Source organism: Corapipo altera, unplaced genomic scaffold (assembly GCF_003945725.1).
Source record: "Corapipo altera isolate COAL_440 unplaced genomic scaffold, ASM394572v1 2c, whole genome shotgun sequence".
In the NCBI taxonomy this organism is placed as follows: Eukaryota; Metazoa; Chordata; class Aves; order Passeriformes; family Pipridae; genus Corapipo; species Corapipo altera.
In genome coordinates this window covers 3,846,306-3,867,925 of record NW_020884923.1, presented here as the reverse complement: position 1 = coordinate 3,867,925, position 21,620 = coordinate 3,846,306, and the positions used below count along the sequence as shown (strand labels likewise).

Here is a 21,620-nt window from a genome sequence, read left to right as displayed (position 1 = left end):
AAATTTAGTTCATTTTCACTAATTGTACAGGATGTGGAACCCATAGGAAAATAACAGAAAAATAGTTATATTTATATCCAAAACCTAGAAAACAGTAATGTTCAGTTTGTCTGTTCAGGTATTCTATAGTTAAGTTTGATTCTGATACTGTTGTATTCCACACGTTAGAAAAACAGTGCCCAAAAACCTTATGTTGTTGGATTTTCAGATAAATACAATACTAAATAGCAGGTAAATTTGTGATAACTTTAAAAAAAAAAAAAATTAGAAAATAAAACCAGCTAAATTCTCAGGTAAGAACAGCAAGAAAGTTAATAGTGCTACCTGATGTTAAATTAGCTCCAAAATTCAGGACATTGAAGCAGCTGGTACAATAATGAGTGCATAATTATTATAATTAGTGACCCTCTTGGCGCCCTGAAAGCCTGAATTTTGGAGTCTAAGACTCCAAAATTAGCAGATATTTCCGCTTAGGTTCTCTATACACGACTGAAGGAAAAAATATTTTTCCTTCCCTCAAAACAACAGATATATTATGACAACTCACTGGGAACACCCTATAGTACAGATTAAATTGATAAGAAAGGAAAGGAAGGAAAAATAGGGCACAGATGGGAAAGCATGAGGATACACTTGTTTATTCCTCACCTACTAGGGCAGAGGCAACAGGGGAAGGCCTGACCTAGCTTTTGGACACAACCCTCACTCACAGGCCTTCTTTTCCCAAATCATCCCCAGTTCCTGCCTAAGGGAGATGCCTTCAAAGTGGGTGAAGCTGAGGGAGTGCTGGTATGAGAGGGAAGCCAGGTCACAGCCCACCCCTCTTCACTAGGCTCTGCTTCCACATTGGTCACAAGCATCTCCTCTCACCCTAAGCAAACAGGGCCAGGCTCCTCCAAAGGGCTCCCTGATGGCCTGTGTACCTGCACAGGCTCTGCAACCATTCATTTAAGAATTTTTTTGAAGTAGTGTTGCTGTCAGTATGCAAAAGAAAAAAAAAAACACCAAAAAGAAAGAAAGAGAAAAATCGAGGAAAAAATATAAAGAGACGGAGCAAGAAAAAGCACAGGGCCAATGGGATTATACTGTGAAGGGGGGGAAAAAAGCTGTGCAGGTGGTTTTCATTCAAGTACATGGGACTCTGCTTGGGATTTATTATTCAGACACACCAGACTTCAGCTCTTAAACAAAAGAGCTGCAGAGCTCATTTCGGGTTGGCTCTCTGCCTGTAAAAGGGACAGTCATGCCCCATAGCCTCTGCTCTGACATCGAGGGAGAGCTACAAGACATACAGTGACCTAAAGACACAGAACAACAGAGGGGGGAATGGTATCCAGTTCAAAGGGGATTCAAAACTGCTGGGGTTTTTTTCTTTCCCCCTTTTCCTGGGAGTACCTGCAAGTCAGAGGACTTTCTTCTGCACTGCTGGGCTTTTTCCTGCGCACCTCAGATTAAAGCCCACCTGCGGGCCAGGCCCTGTTCAGAGCACTATGACCTCGGTTCCAAATCAGGGATGGGCAGGAAAAGTGAAGGAGCAAATAGCAATGTCAGCCATCACACCAGGAAAAGCAGCTGCTGCAGCTGCATGCACGCTATTTGCAGGCAGGGGGAGGATGAGTTGATTGGGCAGGGCTGGAGCTGGGCATCCAAGGTGTCAAGCGGCTGCCCTGCCATCTGCTGCCTGGTGCCATGGGCAGGAGAGGAACCACTAACCACCTGCCATGCCCAGCCTGCTTAGTAAACACATCTTGGGTGAGATCACTGATCAGCAGAGCTCTATTCTGCTCCTGGAGGCACACCATTCAGCCAACTCCCAACAAAGGTGATGGGTCAATGTTTACAAACAGGCTCATCCACAAGGGATTTTTTTTAAAAGGAACTAGGGTGACTGCTACAGTCCAACAGACCCTGGTGTGAATAAAACGCCCAAACCCTTCAACTTTAGGTATTATTTCCCAGTTTCTAGCCCTCAAGACCAAGGACAACCAATACAGTGCCAGGCAGAGGCTCATGTGTTGGTGTTTCACTGCCTCCCACCCATTGGGCCTTACTGAATTGGACTCGGTTTACTCTGGATGTGCCTGAAGGCAATTCCAAAAGATCAGTATATTTCACAATATATTTCTTCAGAGGTAACTACAAAATTTTAGTCAACTATGAGACAAAAATAGCAATTGGTAAGTAACCTCTTTCTCTTCAACAGGAAACTAATACACTTCCTCTGATTTTATACTGAGTATTTATGGAAAGTGCTGACCAGCAGCTCAAAGATATTTGTAACACCAATCCTGTCTCTCCCTGTTGTACAGTATGTACAGGACAGACTGGTCTGTTTTTTCTTGGGGAAAGAGCCCAAATAGTCCCTACATTTCTCAGTGCTGTTCTTTCTCTCCCTTTGAAGGCATTTACACTGGCCACTGGAACCAGTGCAGGCGAAAAACAGAGACAAAGGGAAAGTTTACCTCAATCGTGAATGTGGGCCTTGGACTTTTAGAAAATTGGCTAGGCCTTCTTAAGCTTAACGGTGAAAAGGATTACATAAGTCTCTAAATTCTTCTCTGAACTGTGAACCAGAAAAAAATCACTTGCTGCTACAGAGAGATATATGTACATCAGGTGCTGCGGTACAACTTCATCTTGAAGTGCCCAGGCCAACCAACACTAGTGCTTGCCTTTACTCCAGAAATGGTTTATAAGGGACAACCAGGCTGCCTTCCCCACCTCCTTCAGTGTGGGTCAACACCACTCATATTGCAGGACAGTAAGGAATTGTCACAGCAATCCTTCACTTTAAGCTTCTCAAAAACCACAGAAGTAGAACTAAGACCAGAAGTGGCTATTACACAGAGCAGAAAAATGAAGCAGCATCACAAGGTAACAGAGCCTAATCGCTGTTGGTCTCACGTGCTGGCCCAGCTCTACCACAGTCCTCTAAACACAGCTCAACAGCACTCATTAGGAATAATCTGTGGAGTTTCAATAAGCTCATTTTAAAAGTGAATACTTCCAAGAGTGTTTCAGAGTATCACAATACATGTGTTTTTCTGTATCCTTAATTATGAACATTCCACTGGTATTGTTACCACACAGGCAAAAAAACTAGAAAAGAACTCCTAAAGGTCTAGTCTTCCCATTGTGAGAGGATAACAGAACTGCTCTTGGTTACAGACATTGCAAATCTTTGGCAAAAAAAGGTCAAATTTTCAAGAGACACTTTGACTAGAGGCTAATTACACAGACCAACATGCTACCATCGGGTAAATTAGATCCTGAACTTTCAGCTTGTCAGTGTCGAAGTACATTCCCTAGCACATATAGTCACCATGTTTGTATAAACAGATGTTTTCCTTATTTTTCCTTAGGAGACATGGCAAGGAGCCCTGGATCGTACTTTTCATGGAGGCAAGTTAGCCTACTTTCTCATATCCATGCAAAAGCATTTGGGCTCCACTGTCTCTTCAATATTTTTAGAGAAAAGACAAAAGTATTACAGCTTTGTTATGCTTCCAAAAGTTTCAGCAAGAAAAAGGGAGTATACAAGTTTTGCATTAAAGCTGTAGTCCCAAATAAGCCAGTTTATCTGTCAGGAGCTCTGGCAATACCTTTCAGAAAAGAAAATTACTGAAAAGACACTTTTCAAAAATAAAAATCCAATTAATTTTTTTTTTTCTTTTTTTTCTGTATGCTTACCTGTCAGTAATTTTCATCCATTTATCACAAAACTATTTTTTGATAGGACCCAGTACCTAGATATGGACCTAAACTACCAGATATTTGACAAGGACCCCAGAACATTACCACAGATGCTGTGGTAAATAATTTTTTGACATGCAGTTTAAAACCAAGCTACACTAACATAAAAACAGTCCCAAAAAAGTAATAAGGAGTTGGATATTTGCTTTAACAAAAAAAAAAAAGCCTTCTGTTAAAAAACCCCTCTGAGAGAAGAGGGATTGTTGCCCCTCCAGTACCATATAAAAGTCTTCAATTTTCCATAAACATATTTGTGCTGAATGCTCAGGATAACAAACAGCTGAAACACAGAATTACAAAGTTATCACTCCTGCAAAGGATGCAACACATGCATAACCTTGCTTCTCCTCAGCACGGTGTTCTGTGCAGCTCCAAAGAGCACAGTGAGAAAGCAGATTTCAAACACACCAATTTCTCAGCCACTGACAAGTATTTCCTTCCTTCCCTGGAACCCCAAAGGCTGCCCTTAAATAGGCTCTGTGAAAGAGAGCAAGGCTCTGTGAAAGAGAGCATGGCACCTGTGGCTGTGCTTCTGCAGCCCACATATGAGGATTTCTCCCTGTGAAGCCACTCTCCCTGCTGTGTTCCCCTCTTCTTGCACCACCTTGCATTTGAGGGGTTTGGCATTAAATGAGCCCCATTTCATCACTACTTACCTCAATTTCCACTACAAGTCAAACAGGATCACCAAACCAAGTGATTGACAGAAACTCAAGTAAAAGGTAAAGGTTTCAACTAAATAATTCTTCCAAAATCAGACAATCAATGCAATATGTTTCATGACCAGATCTCAACTGTCAATCTTCATTTAAGTGTAATAAGAACAACGAACAAGAGTTGAAGTTGTAACAAATACTTAGACTAGTTTGGTCGAAGGCAGCCACCCACACATCACTTATACAGCTTTTCCAAGTGTCAAGGATTTACTGTTATCAAGAGAGTAACCCCACATACCTTGTTTAAACAGTCAATTACCACAAAATCATTGCTATGAATACAAGGTAACCTCCTTCATTAGTCATACAGATGGTTTTAAAGTGGTCTTCATTGTGAGGCTGAGTTTTTAAAGGACCTTAAAAATTTGTGCCTTGTCACTTACTCAAATACATAATAAGCATAACTATGATGTAAGATCAGCTGCAACTCTGGTCCCTAAAATGAACAGCAAGGTTCCTGTTGGCCACAGTTGGTCCCACTTGTCTTACCTGCTACAGCATGAAAGAAACCAGGCTCTTACTGGAAATAGGAATAACAGGAAAACACAGTTTTAACATACCTTAGAGCTTAACTTTAAGATCTTATCATTAACTTTGTGTTTTCTGCCCTCTTTTTTTTATACTTTTACAATACCAGAGGAAAGACTCCTGTGCTATATTAGATTAAAGTACTGACTTGGGAACAATCATTCCCAAATTGTAGTTCCAGCTCCAATACTCCCATACTGCAGCAGGGCAATTCAATTAACCTTCCTCTGTATTTGTTTACCTTCCTGTTTAATGAGGATAACATCTGCAGAAAAAGGCTCTATAAAGCTTAATCTTTATAAAGGTCCTAAGATAAAATGGAAATATGCCATACAAAATAAAATATATACAAATAAAAAGTGCATAAATAAGCCACCATATACTAGAGCTAGTTGGGAAAAACTACAATAAAACAATTATACACCAGAGAATGCTGCTTTATTGACATCAAAATGCTTCACCAAATTCACATTGTGTGCTGGCATTTAATATCAAAAGATTTCTTTTGTTTTTGGCAGTTTTTGAAGCATGTGTGTGGGTTCATTTGTAATTGGAATAATTAAAAAAAAAAAAAAACATTTTAAAGTTCTCCATAAAATGGCAGTTGTTTTTAATAACTTTATTTTTAAACTGCTGAAAAGCCCTACATACTGTGGAAACTTTATATCAAAAACTTTTAACTATGCTTTAAAACATTTCATTCTATTTCAAATTGACATTTGAATAAAGCTCTTTGTGATCTGAACACATTATATATGAAAAACTTAACCTACAGTTTCAGTGTTAACAACAAAATTTTCAATCACATACTGCTACACCTCCCTATGACTCTTGTAAAGTCAGTCTGTATTTTTATATTTAATTAAAACTATTCTTAATAGGTTTTAAAATAAATAGTATTTTTATAATCAATCAATTATTAACTAAATTTAACACACTGATGCATCCAGCAAACTTGATGTGAATTAAGTCCTATTCCTCAGGTTAGAGACTTTGTTTTTGTTTTGGTTTGGTTTTTATTTTATTTTACATTCTTTCTTAAAACACTATATAACCTGAAATCACACTAAATATTGGGGTAGGGAGGCTTTCCTGACTATGTAAAACTTTAATTTTTGCTTTCACTGAATATGTATAAAGAAAAAAAAAAAACCCAACTTGAAAAAACAACTACTATTGCAAGTTTTACTGATTTCCCCTCCCCCAGTTCATTTTATCTACAGTTACAAACTGAACTGGGGGTTAAAGAGGACTGACAGAAGTCCTTAGCAAATTATATAGAGTTATTATCTCAGACTTCTGCAACCCATCATATTTTTTTACTGAAATAAGCATGAATGATCATTGCACCCTGAAGAACAATTAAAAATGTCGTGATATATTGGTTTGCATTAGAGTTCCTCCACAGGGGATATCTGTTTCAAGCAAGATGATTAAGCCAATCTTTTTTCCTGGTCATTTAGAAAAGATTTTTATGTTCTGTCCTATGAGGTATTTAGGTTAGAAATTCAGGTATGTAAGTTGAAAGCAGCAGTGTTCAAATATCCTAGTCTCAGGGATTGCCTAGTCCCTGAGCCCCTATGAGATTTAGGTTTTCACAAGCAAACGTCCTTAAACCATCCAACCTCTGATTCCACACAGGCCTTTGCTGTCCAACAATATCAAAGCAACAAGAGCCTCCTGTTTTAACTCCTCACAGATCTTCAAACTGTCCATCAAACCAAGCCCTCCCACTGCCTTACAAGCACTTATATTTATCTTTTTAATTAAAAAAAGGAGGGTATGTGGGAGAAGAGAGGTGATACAGTGATATCCCACCACTGGCCCTCAAGCAATAGCTTCCTGATCAGAGGAATTACTTGAAAACACATTAGGGTCCCTCAGGCAAGGATGGGTACCAAGGTTTCCCCTTTTCTCATTGGTAAGCATTATGGGGTTCCATCAAAGGCTTGCCTACTCCTGACCACAGAAGTCTTACTCTCAACATTTCAACAGCTGCTGCTTCAATTAGAGTGTAGAATGGAAAGGTTTTAGGGTTTTTTCATTTTTAATTTTAGCTTCAAAGTTTGAAGAATGCAAAAAGCTCCAAACACTGTTTATAACACAGAGAACTACCTACCTATTTCCAACAACCTAAACTGCTCCCTGCATGTGGTATTCATCAATAAAAGACAGTCAAATCCTTTTTACTGAAAATATGAATTAGAGCTGTTTTGAATTAAATTTGTGGAATCACCTGCATACACACATCTGCCTACAGTTTAAGATTATATTTATTCTATAAAGAAACATTTTAAGATACACAAAAATAAACTTCAAAGATTAGAAAATTTTAATTTTCAAGAGCTTCTTTACAGAGAGACACAACTTCAACTATTTAAATCAAATATATGAAGATTTATTTTCTAATTATTCAAGATCAGTGACTCAGGGAATCAACATGCTCTCCAGGGTAGAAAAACTCTGTGACACAGTTGAAAAAAAAAATTTATTTGCAGTCAGATGTGTTTGGATAGTGATTCAAGAGACCTCTGACATAAGTTTGCCTTCTTGTGACTTACGTAGATGTTACACGTCAAGTAATCCACAGTCATCAACCACATTCACGCTTTCAGTTCCTTGCAAATTCAAGGAAAAACACAGCTCAGATGAACTACAGTAACCCCTCAAGGCACAGTACTTGGGTCAAATGCTCGGGTCCTACAAAGAAAGTGTAGCAAGACCTATTTTATAAACACCAAATTGTGTGTTTAATCAACATTGTTATTCTGTCATCTGCTCAATCAGACCAGAAGACCAAGAGGAAAATAAAGCTCCTCACTCTAGCCAGGAACTATGACTGGCTGGAAAGGTTTAGGGAGATGTAATCACCAACACCAATTAATTAATCCATACCCTTGAATGTATTTTTAAAATCAATAATTAAATATAAGTCATGTTTTTAACACAAAAATTCAGAGGATGTTGATAATTTGGGTCCCCCCCCCAAAACAAACAGCCTAATAGACCCCGCTAACTTATTTCTGAAGAAGCAGAATGGATCCTTCTACTAAACATCAATAAATGAACATCAAGCCTCTAATCAGACATCCAGAAACACACACTCAGGAGTCTTTCTCTTAAGAAACAGCTTAATTTTGTGATTCTGTGGAAAGGAGGACATGCACATGTATCAAAAAGCTAGGAACCTTCTCAGAAGTCCCAAACTACCATGCACAAACTGAGGTCAAAACATTTTATTTCCCTTTCCTTTAACAAGGTTAAAATAGGATCCAGATTAAGAAATCTGATTTATCATCAAGAAATAATAAATGTTTAAGTCATAACACAAAACATTTGAACATTTTAATAAATTTCAGTTTCTACAATTGGGAGATCATTTTGAAATAATAGCTACTATTTAGTGTAAATGTTGATCTGAATCTCTCTTCACAAAACTCAGCAAGAAGCCAAGGGAAAACTACATTGAATTACCATTTTTACCTTGTCGAGAGACACATAAAAGTTCCCTTGCAGCAAGCACTTCAAGGCAGATGGCACAACCAACTCCTACCTCTTTGCCTGCTGTAGTCTTTGAGACATCCTTGCTATTGCTTTGATTTGGCCTTTTCTAGAAAACAAATACTAAATATGACCTCTTTTCCTCATACCCTGGGTAATCTAGTATGAAATTTCAGTACTTAAGTAGTAATGAAATTGACTGATATCTCATTTTTCTGTTGACTTCTGCCAGTGGTTTTTGGAATGCAGATGGTATTGTACCTGCTATTTATCAAACACATATAATTGATACTTTTTCCTTTTGCAGGTTAAGTAAAGATGGTCTGTTCACCTGAGTCAAGATTGGTGATTTTTGTCTTAATTGGTAATTTTGATGACCCCTTAGGGAGAGCAGAAGAAACTTGCCATTTGCCACTCACCCTTTTTCCCGGGTAACACAAACATGAATTTGTGAAAGTCTGACAATATGGCAAAGCTTTCAGCTCTCCAGCAGAAGTCTCAGTCTGACATAACAGATACTTGTGCAATTCACAGCGGAGCTGTGCACCAGCCTTTAGTAGAGACTAATTGTTTATGACTGCAATTGTATTTATATCTTGGTGACTTACATACACAAGTCTCAGACTGTACTTTTACTAAGTGCCGTCAGAGAGAAATGCCATGATGGACCCCCTAGGATGAAACTGCAATGCAGCTATCAAACACACACACATAAGACCATCGACATCAAGATAGAGGGAAAGGGTCTGTGTGTTGACACTGCTGACAACCCAGCCTCCAAACAGCTTCTCCACAGCAGCACAGTAGGGACCAACTTTAGAAAACCTCAGGTCAAAAAAGAAAGTGACCTTATGTGCAACCTTTCCTGATCAGAGAGCCCCCCTAAAGCATTTACATCTACCTCTATAATGAAGCAGAAGATATTTAACACTTTCTGTTTGGCTGCCCTTTCACTCCCCAGGTCCCGTCTTAAGGTCTAAAGCTTCTGGATTTTGAAACGACCCGCTCTTACCATTACGTGGATATTATTTGTAGCTATAAAAGTTTAACTGATGTAGTCTTCAGTCACGGTATATTTACTGTTTTATTTTTCTCTGTGGTGCAATATCCTTGTGTTCATTCTTTTTTTTGTTCATTTTTAAGTTTATTTTTATATAAAACATTCCTACTTACACAATCAAATGTCACCAGGAAACAGAGGAAGGATTAAGAAGGCTCCTCTGCAGTATTACACTTAAAGTCACACTGTTGTAGTCTTCACATGCTTTCAGCCATAAAGGATACTGATTTCAATTTACCTTCTGTAACACTTAACTTTTACTTATGCTCACAGGACTATTTTTTTTTTTTTGTTCAACTGCTTCAACTGTGGCTATTAAAAAAAAAAAATCATGTTTTAGTGTCAAATATATAACAAACATTCATGTTCCATCATCTTCAAGGAAATTATTCCAACTAGGGGATGTAGTAGTTTATTAAACAAATCATTTTACAGGATATGTGTACTTATGTTTCTTTTTTTAGGTACATTATGTTCTTTTCTGCTGAGCTTTGTGAGAAGCATAACCATTCTACAAAACCAGTCTCTCTGTCCAAAGTGAAAACCCTTATGCCAGTATGCAGGCCTCTCTGCCCCATGCTTCATACTGCTCCTTACAGGCAAGCAGTTTGCATTTTGGAGATTCCTCTGAAGACTTCCTTTGCCTGGCTTCAGTTTGTTTCTCTAGGTTAGATGCTGTGCAATTATTGCATTGAAAGTCAGATAATGAATGCCATTATGTCAGACATGTATTATTGTTGTCAAAAATCTAGAATATTCTTAGTGTACTTTTCCTCCCAAGAAGGAAGCTTTTTTTTTTCCCAGAATGGTTCTCAGACACTGTCATGTTCAAGTATCACTAGAGAGGCGGTATTTGCATGCCTTGCAAAGCCATTTTTTTTATCAGACTCCAATATGCAAATAAAATTAGCAGATCTTTGAGCTTTCGTCTGAAGCTAACAGCATAAATATTTCAAGTGCTATATTACTCATATTTCTGTAAGAAACTGACATCTGATTTATTGTTCTTTTACTAATTGTGTGCCAGCAAACAGTTACCGGCTTAACAAAACACAAATAGGCACCATTTTCCAGCAGATCTTCCCTTCCAGTAGTTCTATTTGTCTTTATGCAGCAGCATATGGCAGAAAGCACTAAGGGATAAGAAGTAAAAATTAAGTTTAAAAACACTACTTTTTTTTTTTTTACTAAAATCCATTACTAATCTGTTTATAAATAAAGCCTACTTTTTTTTCGTACTTTACTATTACTATGAAATCTTTAATAGAGCAATTAGCAAGAAGAGGAGCAGGGAGAAGTGCTCAGAAAGTTCTAATAACGAAGTGCATAAAGCACAGGGTCAGGACTACTGCTTATGCTACTACAGTTTTCATAATAAACACCCATTCTACGCTATCCCTTTCATGGAGTGGATAAGGCAGATATAAACACATGATCTTTTAGATCTCTCTCTGCCTCCCATGGTAATGGAGGAGTTACAAAAGGAATATAAAATGCAGCTGGTTGCACCATGGACTCCTGAAGATGCTCATAGCTAACTGCTAGCATAGGATCTATGTCACTGCTTGTAACACTGCATTGCCACAGGACAACGGCAGGTTCAGTAGTGTAGTTCCTGAATTACTCAGCTCTGAAGCAAAACTGTGCCCTACTAAGGAAGTCAGATTTTTAGGATACCACCAAGCATGTATTTTGCACATTCACGACAGAAGTTTTATGAGATCAAAGCATGCTAAACAGCTGAGATTTGATGCCTGTTTCAAACACTCACTAAAATGATTGAGTATAGCATCAGTTAAATATATACAAAATGCTTGTTACATCAACATTAAACCAGAAGTTTTGGTCAATAAGGACTGCGAACCGCTCAGAACAACCAACCTCAGTATGCAGAGGAGAGAAAAGAGTACCCAGACTCCTGGCTCCCAGCCCATCCCACCTTCCATTTACTAAAAGCTTTTATGCTAAGAAGGAAGGAGGGAATTGCCTTTGTTTTCCTTTTTAAATGACAGTGTATCAACATTGATAAGTGACACTTAGCATAACAATCAGGCCAAAAATATTTTGTTCCTTAATTTTTTTTTTGCGATTTTTTTTTAACTGTCTACAGAATAAGTGAGAAAGAAATGGCAGATAGCCAACTGCAGGAGTGCAACGAAACAGGGGAAAAGGGGTCGACAGGAGCTGCAGCGGCACCATGGACCTAAAGATTTTGAAGCCACAAATACTTAGGAGACTCGCAGAGATAGAATCAGTTATCTGTACTTGACTAAGAATTTCATTGGAGAAGTAAATATTTGGGAGGTTGGAGCATCCTGCTGTTCGAAGTACCTTCACAGAAGTGGAAACTTTTACTTTGAGAGCTGTTTTTCCTAGGAACAACAAAGCATATTTGAGAGACAATTCTGAGATTTTGATATTTTGCCTTACTACCACACAAATCCATGACAATACAAAGGTTTCTTCTAGTATTTCATCATGCAAAAGAATTTAAAGAAATTCATGGTGCAGAGAGCTGGATTAAAACCACATAACAGACCTAAGACAGGGATCAGCAGGTAATGATTTAACTATTGAACAGAAAATAACGCAAAAATAGGTTCTTTGTCCACATATATGTACTGGCCTCAGAGAATGCGCTGCATGTAATGTAAAAAAGAAGAAAAATTCATGATAAATTTCAAAATCCTATGGAAGACTGCTTTCAATAAATATACACCACGATTTCCTGGACTAAAAACAAAAACCCTCACAGAGATTAACAGCATAGTGATTGAACAAACCATAAGGTGCACACTAGCACACAAGCCTTACATTCCTTTTATCTTTCTTTTTTTCTTCCACATGGTGAAAGAGTATAAAAAGAGTACTAATAATACTACTGCATGATCAGTGCTGAAAGTTAACAGCCTCAATCTTCTTTCTTTTATTGTAACAGGATTTCTACTGTACTACCATATTCAAAACAGCCATTTAATTAACTTTACCTGAATTAAGTTTTTATTCCTTATTTAAAAAAAAGAAAAATTACTTGAATGATATAATGGAGACAAAGCTGACAGAAAGTTGCGTTTTGACATTTTCTTTTCAGTTGTCCAGGGACCACCCATCTATTCAGAGATACTGAATGGGAACTGATGAAAGTAAAGAAAACAGAGGTTTTCTTCTTCAAGAACTCCATCTCCTTCATCAGACAAATTGTAAGGAAGTGGCCATTCCCATCTTCCCATGGTTGAATGAAGAATCCCTGGCAGCATTTGTGAAATGGGGGAAAAAAAGGCAGCATTTGTGGATCCAGACCAAACCAGATCTCTCTCTGCTCTGCTGCTCCCTTTTAGGATTGCTGTGATGAGGAGAAGCAGCATTAGTGCTTTGGGAAGTTTTAACCAAGAAAAACAACCCAAACCCCCACACAACTACCACTAATAACTAACATTATTGGAAGAGTCTTTAGGCAAGTAGCTTACTACTAGGATAGTCTCAGAAGCAACTCGGACATCAGCTTTTTTAATTAACTCTCATTAAATTTTTAAAATATTTTTGTGGTCTTTAAGCACATGGGATTGTTCTTGACTGAATCTTCTTTAAGTGAAAAGAAATTATTAACACACAAATTAATCACAAGTTCATGGAAGGAAACTTTAATTTAAACATCATCTGGTTATTAGTGCAAAGAATTATCCTCCTATTGTTCTCCAGAACAAGTAGCACATCAAGGCTCATGTGTCATTATCTTCAATTCTTCTGAACCATGGCAATAAAAGTTTAGACTCGGGTCTTCCTTGGGTCTTACTTTGTTTTACCATTAGATGAGAAACCAAATGTTATGAAGAGCTATTTCTGCTACACAGTTTGTTAAAGCAGGAGCAAAGAAACACACAGACATAGGATGATGCATTTTATCAGTTTTATATTTTATTTTAAAAAATGTTTCCCCACTTTAAATAGAACTTTCCAGATTTCTGTTCAACTAGCTGAAATTAGAGCTTTAAAATACACTACTAGTGAACTTTGAGAGTTTAATATCCACAAGATACTATTTTAGAAGAAATACTGACTAGTTTCCTTTAACCAACAAAACTCAAAGGCTTAAAAATATTCAATACCCATAATATCACTTCATAGAAACATCTAAATACATAGACTATGCAAAGGTAAAAAAGGCCAATTTTCACCCTTTCTGAAAAGTGATCAGACAGAGATACTGAAGGCTCTAAGAGAATGTGTCCAATAATGATACTAACCAATGTAATGCAACTGAGCTACATTTTAACCAAAACCACCTTGTTAGTGAGGCCATCATACAATTTCTGTACAGACAAATTAATCATGGAATGATTTGGGGTGGAAGAGACCTTTAAAGGTCATGTATTCCAATCCCCCTGCAATGAACAGGGACATCATTAACTAGATTGAATATCAGGTTGCTCAGAGGCTTGTCCAACCCGACCTTGAGTATTTCCAGGGATGTGGCATCTACCACCTCTCTGGGCAACCTGTTCCAGTGTTTCACCACCCTCATTCTAAAAAAACTCCTCCTTAAATCTAGTCTGAGTCTAATCTTTTCTGGTTTAAAACCATTACCCCTCGTACTGTTGCAACAGTAGCCTAGCCAATAGTCAATTCAACTATAAAACATCAAGGACAGTTCTTGGAGGTATAAAAACGTTTAATAAAACTTAAGGTCAGAAAATATTACCTTTATACACAAAGATTTTTTTTCTGATCTCCTGTTTGTTGCAAATCTCATTTCAACCATTTAATCTGCTGTGTTTAGGTCTCCTAGAGCTAAGTTATCAGAGAAGGCCTGTCAGCACAGATGGAGATGTGATGAAGGAGTGCTGGGGGCTGAACAGCTTCACTGACTGTGGTAACTTGTCTATGCTGATGCTAAAATCTGGACTTCACTCTCAGTCATCCTGCATCTGACTGTATCATTAGAGAGGAGAATGCTTTAATATTAGGCTTTCTGTCCTCAAAATCCCTCTGCACCATTATTGCATTAACTTTCTATCTTTGATATGGTTAGCAAGCTGAGCTATGAAGTTTTGTTTTGTTGCTTGGTTGTTTTGTTCGTTTTTTTCCCAGAGGCATTTCTCCCAACTTCTTGCTCATTTGCTCTTTTTAATGTTTTCCTCCTCATTCCTTAACACTTGTTTTCAATACAAATACCAAAAGTGTCAAGGGTCAGCCTCACCAACTGTAACCAGGTGGGTTTTTTTACACACATTTAGATACACAGAGGTATACACATATTCCCATATATGTGTTCTCATACATATATATATATATAATGAATATACAAATATCACAATCATTTTTTTCTACAGCACCACCTAGGGGTCAATGGCTCTTTCAGAGTTCAAGTGTTTCAGACTGTGATTCCTAGCCTTATGACTGGGGTCTGCCAGACTTCCTCAATTTTAGAAATTGGTTGCTTCAACCATGTAATTCCTTTGATTTCTCCATCATAGTTGTTTACTGCTTTGATAAAATGTGTAGACAGCATAATTGTCAATGATTTCATCTTTGTTTCTAGATCATTAACAAAAATTATTTTAAGCTCTGAAATGATGGACAGGCTTCTTTTTGAAGAGCCACTTTTGAGATGGCAGCCTGTTCTTAATCCATTTAGCATATGTTTTATTGGTAATGCAGTTAGTGCAATAAAGTGATGAATACATTCCCAACTTCCATTCTTTGCTTTTGGAACCACTTACACATTTGTATTACGACTCACCAGAAATAATGCATAACCTGTCCTGGAAGCAAGGAGCAGAAGCTGTTCTCTCCCTTTTCAACAAGCACCAAGGACTACAAAAACCACGCTGCTTCTGTTGCCTTCCAGTCTGTACATGTAAGGTACCTCCCATCAAAGGAATAGCTTTCAACATTTTGGGCAGTTACAGAGGACTAATCTTACATCTTCCTCTAGCAGGTGGCAGGATCCTTAGACTCCTCGCATGGTTTCCCTTTGTGTGACCTTCCTTCCCTTCTTGGCTGCACAGCCTGGGCTGACTTCCCAGTGCCAGTCCCAGCTAGCTCTTTTTAAGCCCTTACCAGGGCAGTCAGGAATCTCAGAGGTGACTGGGGCCTCCTAAAGCTTTTTAGCATGCTCGAAGGAGTCAAGGGAAGAAATGCTCTCCAATTCACAGAGAGAGGCCAACAAACAGAAAGCTTCCTAATGATTTTCTTTCCGGTTCACACTCATTCACTGCAGACAACATTGGATTTTTTATTCCTCCCATCCCAAACCACTTAGTATTAGTGGGTATACAGCCTTCCACATTCTGTTTCATGTTTCCCTGTATTGTAGCAAAAATATTAAGTGTCAAGGCATTTTTTGACTCCATCATTTAACAAGTAAGGTATAAATTTCTTTAGACAGAAATTCCCAAATTCTGAGCTGCACTTTAGGTGCTCATTTCTTCTGTAGCATACACTCTTTCCCTAGAGACTAAAAACACTGAAATAAAGCAGAATTATTCAAAAGTAAAATTAAAATACATTGGAGGAGGGGGACATTAAGGGTCTGCACCCTCACATGGCTGAAAGCTAAGCCCCTTGATTAGCAAATATTGTAGTGTGTGCCTTAGGTACTCTGTATAAGCACAGTGCGGAATAATTGAATTGATCACTGTTCAATTCACCTCCAAAATGAATTTTAAAATCAAATAAAGAATAACTAACATTTGCAAAATAATCAGTTTTTTAGAAAATGGCAGATACATTTTACTTTGGATAAGCTTTTATTTCTGAATAAGCCAAGACGCAAGACGTGATAACTGCCATGCATTATACAGATAAAAGCCAGTATGTGAGGCACTGCAGCAACCCTTGAAATATACCACAGTTACTCAGACAGAGATTAAAATGTCAATCTCAATTAAACTGAGCTCATTAATTTCCATTAAATATGCCTATTCCTTTCTCTACAAGAATAAGTTATAAATTTCATTTAATCCAAGAGGTATTTCAGACCAAGGCAGTTGACCAGATTTACATTAGACCATAAACACAATCAGAGGCACTAAAGAACCAAGCAAAATCTGCAAGTATCTCCGTTCCCTTCTGAGGAACAAATGAGACATCTCCTAAATTTATCTTTTGAAGATCATCCATAAATTGAAAGTACCACTTTAAAATTACTTCTGTGAGCACTAAATTATGTCATAATTTCAAACAAACAGACCAAATCTATACAAGGACCTTTGGAGGGAGTTCTAGATATTGGCCACAGTTTTAGTTGGAGGCTTAGATTCCCATCAGTATTGCCAAGTTTTCCCAGGAAAAAAACATGAAAATAAACATGCCATGAAAGGGGCATGCTTATTATTTCACAGGAAACTAAACCAATAAGCTAAAAGCATAAATAATAATTAAAAAAAAACGCTTAAATTATTTTTCTGATTTATTTAAAAAAAAACCACTTTGTCTTCTCAACTTACTGTGTTCTATTTCTCAAAAATTATGTTCATCTTTTCTGCTAATGGGTATATATTTTAAAGGAAATATGCAGTTTGAAGCTAAGCAGTTATATATGGTGATGCACAGCTGGGGAAATGCTAAAGAAAAATCTCCATCTCTTTTTTAATGTGTAGTAACAAATGATACCACTTACGTGAAGCCAGTTTCATCTAGTCTTAGGAAGAAAGAGAACAGCATACCAAAATTGGGCTGAAGTATCTCACTGTGTTTACTTATATCTCACACATGAATTACATTTTTAAACTAGCACTTCTTAAAGAAATATATGAAAGCTTGAATGATTTTGTTGCATTCCACAGTGTTTAACAAATTCATAGACTGATGAAGCGCAATTAATGCAAAACACTGTACAATACAAATAAGCTAGGTACTTCACACCACGTAAAAAGGCGTGACAAATTCTCATATAGCATAGGCACAAGCTTTGGTAGGGCAACAAAAAAAACCATATTCTGCATTAGATAGGTATTTCAGTGGAAGAGAAATGAGCAGTGTACACGCAATGGGATCTTCATAGAAATTGCCATTCATGGGTGTCAGTACTGCAACAAAATCCCATGAGCCTGTTTGTGGGAACCATTACACAGGTTGAAACTTATAAGTTATGCTTTCAAAACCAATTCTTTGTTCATTTGTAACAGGATATCTGATGACCTTTGTAGAGATAAGCCTTAAGCTTGAGCTAGCACCAAAATTTCAATTTAGACAACTCTATCAAGCCTGCAGTTTAAATGCATCCTCTCCTATCCTAAACTGGCATATGGTATATGTGAGATTTTTACATGTTTTATATGTTGCCTCAGACTTCCGTGCTTCAGGAGCAAGTGAGGTTGTCCTTGTAGTTTTTAAAGGTTCAGCTATACCAGAAAGCTTTGCACTTTAACTATATCCAGCCTGCTTACAGTCACAACAGCACTTCTCCTGTCTGCTACCATTTCATCTCCTCAGCACACATGGATATTACCAGACTAGGATAATTATGATTATTGTATAAATTAGGCCAGTTTGGAAACTAGAGCGTGGTACATATAACCACAGAACCATAGTACTACCTATGTCACATTTCATAGAAAAACCCTATTGCAATGATAACAAATAATGATAATTTCACAAATGCATATCAGAATGGATTCTTAGAACATGACATCTGACAGTATTTGATACACCTTCTGCAAACCAAGTATATTGCTCAGATTACACAGCATTTCATATTTGCTCCAACCCAAAATGGGTTATGCTAATAATAAAAATAAACATTGTTTAAACCAGCTATGCAAGACAAAAGAAGCATTTCACTGTTTACAAAAATAATTTAAACCAATAAATCTTTAGCTCACCTGGTGCAGGTTTTCACTTTTCCAAACGGTAATTATTTAAAACAGAACTTGAAGAAACAGAAAAATTAAAGAGAAAAGGCCCATACCACAGAAAATTCAAACCATGCTAAAGTGGGAGTGTCTTCAAAAAACAATGTTCTTATTCAGGCTGACCTAGTACTGGTACTATAGCCCTAGGTTCAAAATAAACTGAACTTCAATCTGGGTATTCTTGCCTTATAGGCCATCATGCTTTCAGAGTTCAAAACAACAAAGTAAAAGATGATTTTAGAAAAGATAAACACTTAAGGCTAATTTATCATGATGCTAAGAAAGAATTAAAACAAAACAAACACCAAACACCACACCATTCCATTTCAGTTTTTACCCAGATGCTGCAAACCTGAAATATGCAAGCAGTTGGAGCTGCACTAACAATGCTTATATACCTGGATAGTAAGAGCTACTAGCTTTTCCTCTTAAGGTTTTTTGTATGAATATCGGGCAAAAAATTTTCAGTCCAACATAATAAATTTAATTGGACCCTCTTTCTATAGAGGTGAATTAATTAATTTCTATTGACTCTTACAGAGGAAGAATTCAGCACGTATTTCCCTCAAGCGTGCTTCTGGGAAAGGACTGGGCACAACATTTGTATCAATTCCAGCTTCATTCATCTCAATTAAGCGCCTGATGATGAAAACGATATTCTACTTCTTACAGATCTATACTGGCACCCCAGAAAATGCTATTCAGTATCCCAAGTGACAAATTGGTATCATTAGGAGCTTTGTATGATTATTTTATGACTCTCGTACCACAGATTAGTATTTCTACTTGGCTGTTACCTCTGAAGCAGAACAGCGTACCAAATGTGAAATGCAATTGCAGGCACCTTCAGCTAAACACAAATCAAAAATCAGAGTTCAGAAGAGGTATATCAGTAGTTACAACTTCTATTTTTACAGTGGGTAATAAAAGACAACATCCTGAAAAAATTTGAGGATATAAACAAAAGGATATGTTTATAGCACTTAAATAAAACGATTTTGGCAAGACTAGAGTTTTTCTAGACTCAATGTACAAAGCATCTAGAAGAGACCAAAAACCAGATGAAGATGAGGAAAAACACAGCAGTTACAGGTTTTAGTCAAATGGTTTCGCCATTAGTTGATTCTCACCACAGAAGCAACAAAGACTTTGAATGGATGACTGAGGGCTTCCAGCTCCTCAGTCTTCTCAGACAAGTCTTTTCTCCCTCCTGTTACCTCAGGGAAATGCTAAAAGTGTTTTGCAATCATGTAAAATCATGTATCTCTAAGAAGCAATGAGGCTACAGTGAAGTCTTACAAAAGCAGCTTATAACCCCAAAACTGAACTTAAACTTGAAAGCTGTTTCAGTTTACTTTTCAACTCTTTGTTTCACCCATGAAAGTTTCCACTTGTTGCTTAAAATAGCAGAAGGAACATTTTTGTTTACTTCCACGGAAGAACAAAATCCCTGCAATATCAAGGCAATGAAGAATATATGTACATGAGAGAGTGGAACAGCTTCTGTGGCCAAATTAGTCAAGCACTTTGTATATGGAATTAAGTATAGCAGGGAGAGCTTCCTGTTGTTCATTTTTTGCCTACTGATAGAAGGGTATTAGTGAATGCAATTTTATATCCTTGCAAACATTTACATAAAAAGAATAGGACAATTATCTAAAAAATGTAGCTACTGTACCTATACTAACCTCTAAGCATGCATATATGCCCAGACAACTTAGCCTTGACTCATTCCATAATTTTAAATGTAACTATGCAGGACTGTGTGAAAAGAACTCTTTTCTACTCCCACTTGCACATCACTGTAAGAAAGCTATCATTTGGTCCTGCGAGCAAAAAAACCTCTCATATAACTGTATGTGATGACAAGAAGGGAATTTTGACCTTCTGAAGACATATTACATCTTCTGTGCATGAAATTAAAACTGAAGAGCAGTTACCATCTATGGAAGGCCCTGCCAACTCCTGCAATACGAACAAGAATTAGAGGTTGTAGAACTGTGCTTACATACACATACACTTATGTATTTAGTCATTGCTCCTGAGAGAAGCTGCCAGTGAACAACTCCCAAGAGTATAACACACAATTACACATGAAGGGATTTGCATTGTTGCTTTGGGGTTTTTTTTAATATTTTTTGCTGTGGATTTTGTCAGCAAATAATTTGCTTTGCTTTAGGTCTTGTTATGACTCAACTTTAAACCTTTCATGTAGTTTCTTATATAAACACTCAAGAATCTCAGAAGTATAAATCTTCTGTCTTTTAAACAAAACTGTGAAGCTAACAGATCTAATTGATTTTGCAATTGATTGGTTTTAACCCAAATTACTACTGTTCAAGATTCTTCTTGATGGCAAAACAGAGACCAAACCAAATCATCTTCTCTCAAGCAAATATTTATACTCAACGAGCAAGGAAAGGGCACGTAAACAGACTTCAGTTTGAAAGAAAAGCCCATGTGCAGAGTTTACAATTGTCACTCAGGCCAAACAGTATCCTCAGAGGCAGTGTGGAATTGAACCCGTGGGTTCAAGCATACATTACTGACTTCCCAAGCAAACACTTAAGTTTGAGACTATACTGTTCTCCTTGGCAGGAGAAGGTTTTGAATGACGAATAAGAACAATGTACACTGAGACTGTCAGTCTCAGCTGTGCTCCTGTCCTTGCTTCACAGATGGCCCACCTAGTCCTGAGGTAGCTCCATTTTATAGCCTTTAGGCAAAGCAGTGGTAACTTCAGTTTACCTGAAAACCCAGGACAAAGCATGAGTCTTGGAAGGCTGCTCAGTGGTCTGCATAGTGACAGCAGGGGATGCAGCTACAGGACAGCCATCTCCCAAGTCATTCACATGCAACTCTTCCCTTGAAGAGACACAGGCACTGGTGTTGCTGTTGAAGTACCATGATGTGATATGAAATATACGGAGAAAGAAAACATCTGACTTGCAATTAAGACAGAAAGAGGGATGCTTGCTAAGAAACAGAGAGGACAGTGACAGCTGGAGTTCTTTTTCAGGTATATGCTAGCTGGTTACACAAAGTAGAACCATGATCTCCAAGCAGTACTAACCAGAGGAGTTGTATGTTTGGGGCAATCTCTAGGGAAATGACTACAACATGTTCCAAACTCCTTAGAACAAAGCATGGGATGCTACTTTGTATGGCAACTGAGTGATCTATCTTAAACTAATGATTCCCCCTTCT

At 37.6% G+C, this 21,620-nt stretch overlaps 1 protein-coding gene across 5 annotated transcripts in view; it reads right to left on the bottom strand.

The window, feature by feature from the left end:
• Positions 1-21,620, bottom strand: part of CHRM3 (cholinergic receptor muscarinic 3) — a 280,416-nt gene that overhangs the window by 242,490 nt on the left and 16,306 nt on the right. For 3 of the 5 annotated variants that reach the window (XM_027657365.1, XM_027657362.1, XM_027657361.1), the window contains exon 1: positions 21,162-21,239. The exons of the other annotated variants lie outside the window; for them this stretch is intronic. The gene's annotated coding sequence lies outside the window, so the exon portion shown is untranslated. Of the gene's footprint in view, positions 1-21,161; positions 21,240-21,620 lie in introns of those variants that run through there. 5 annotated transcript variants of the gene reach the window in all.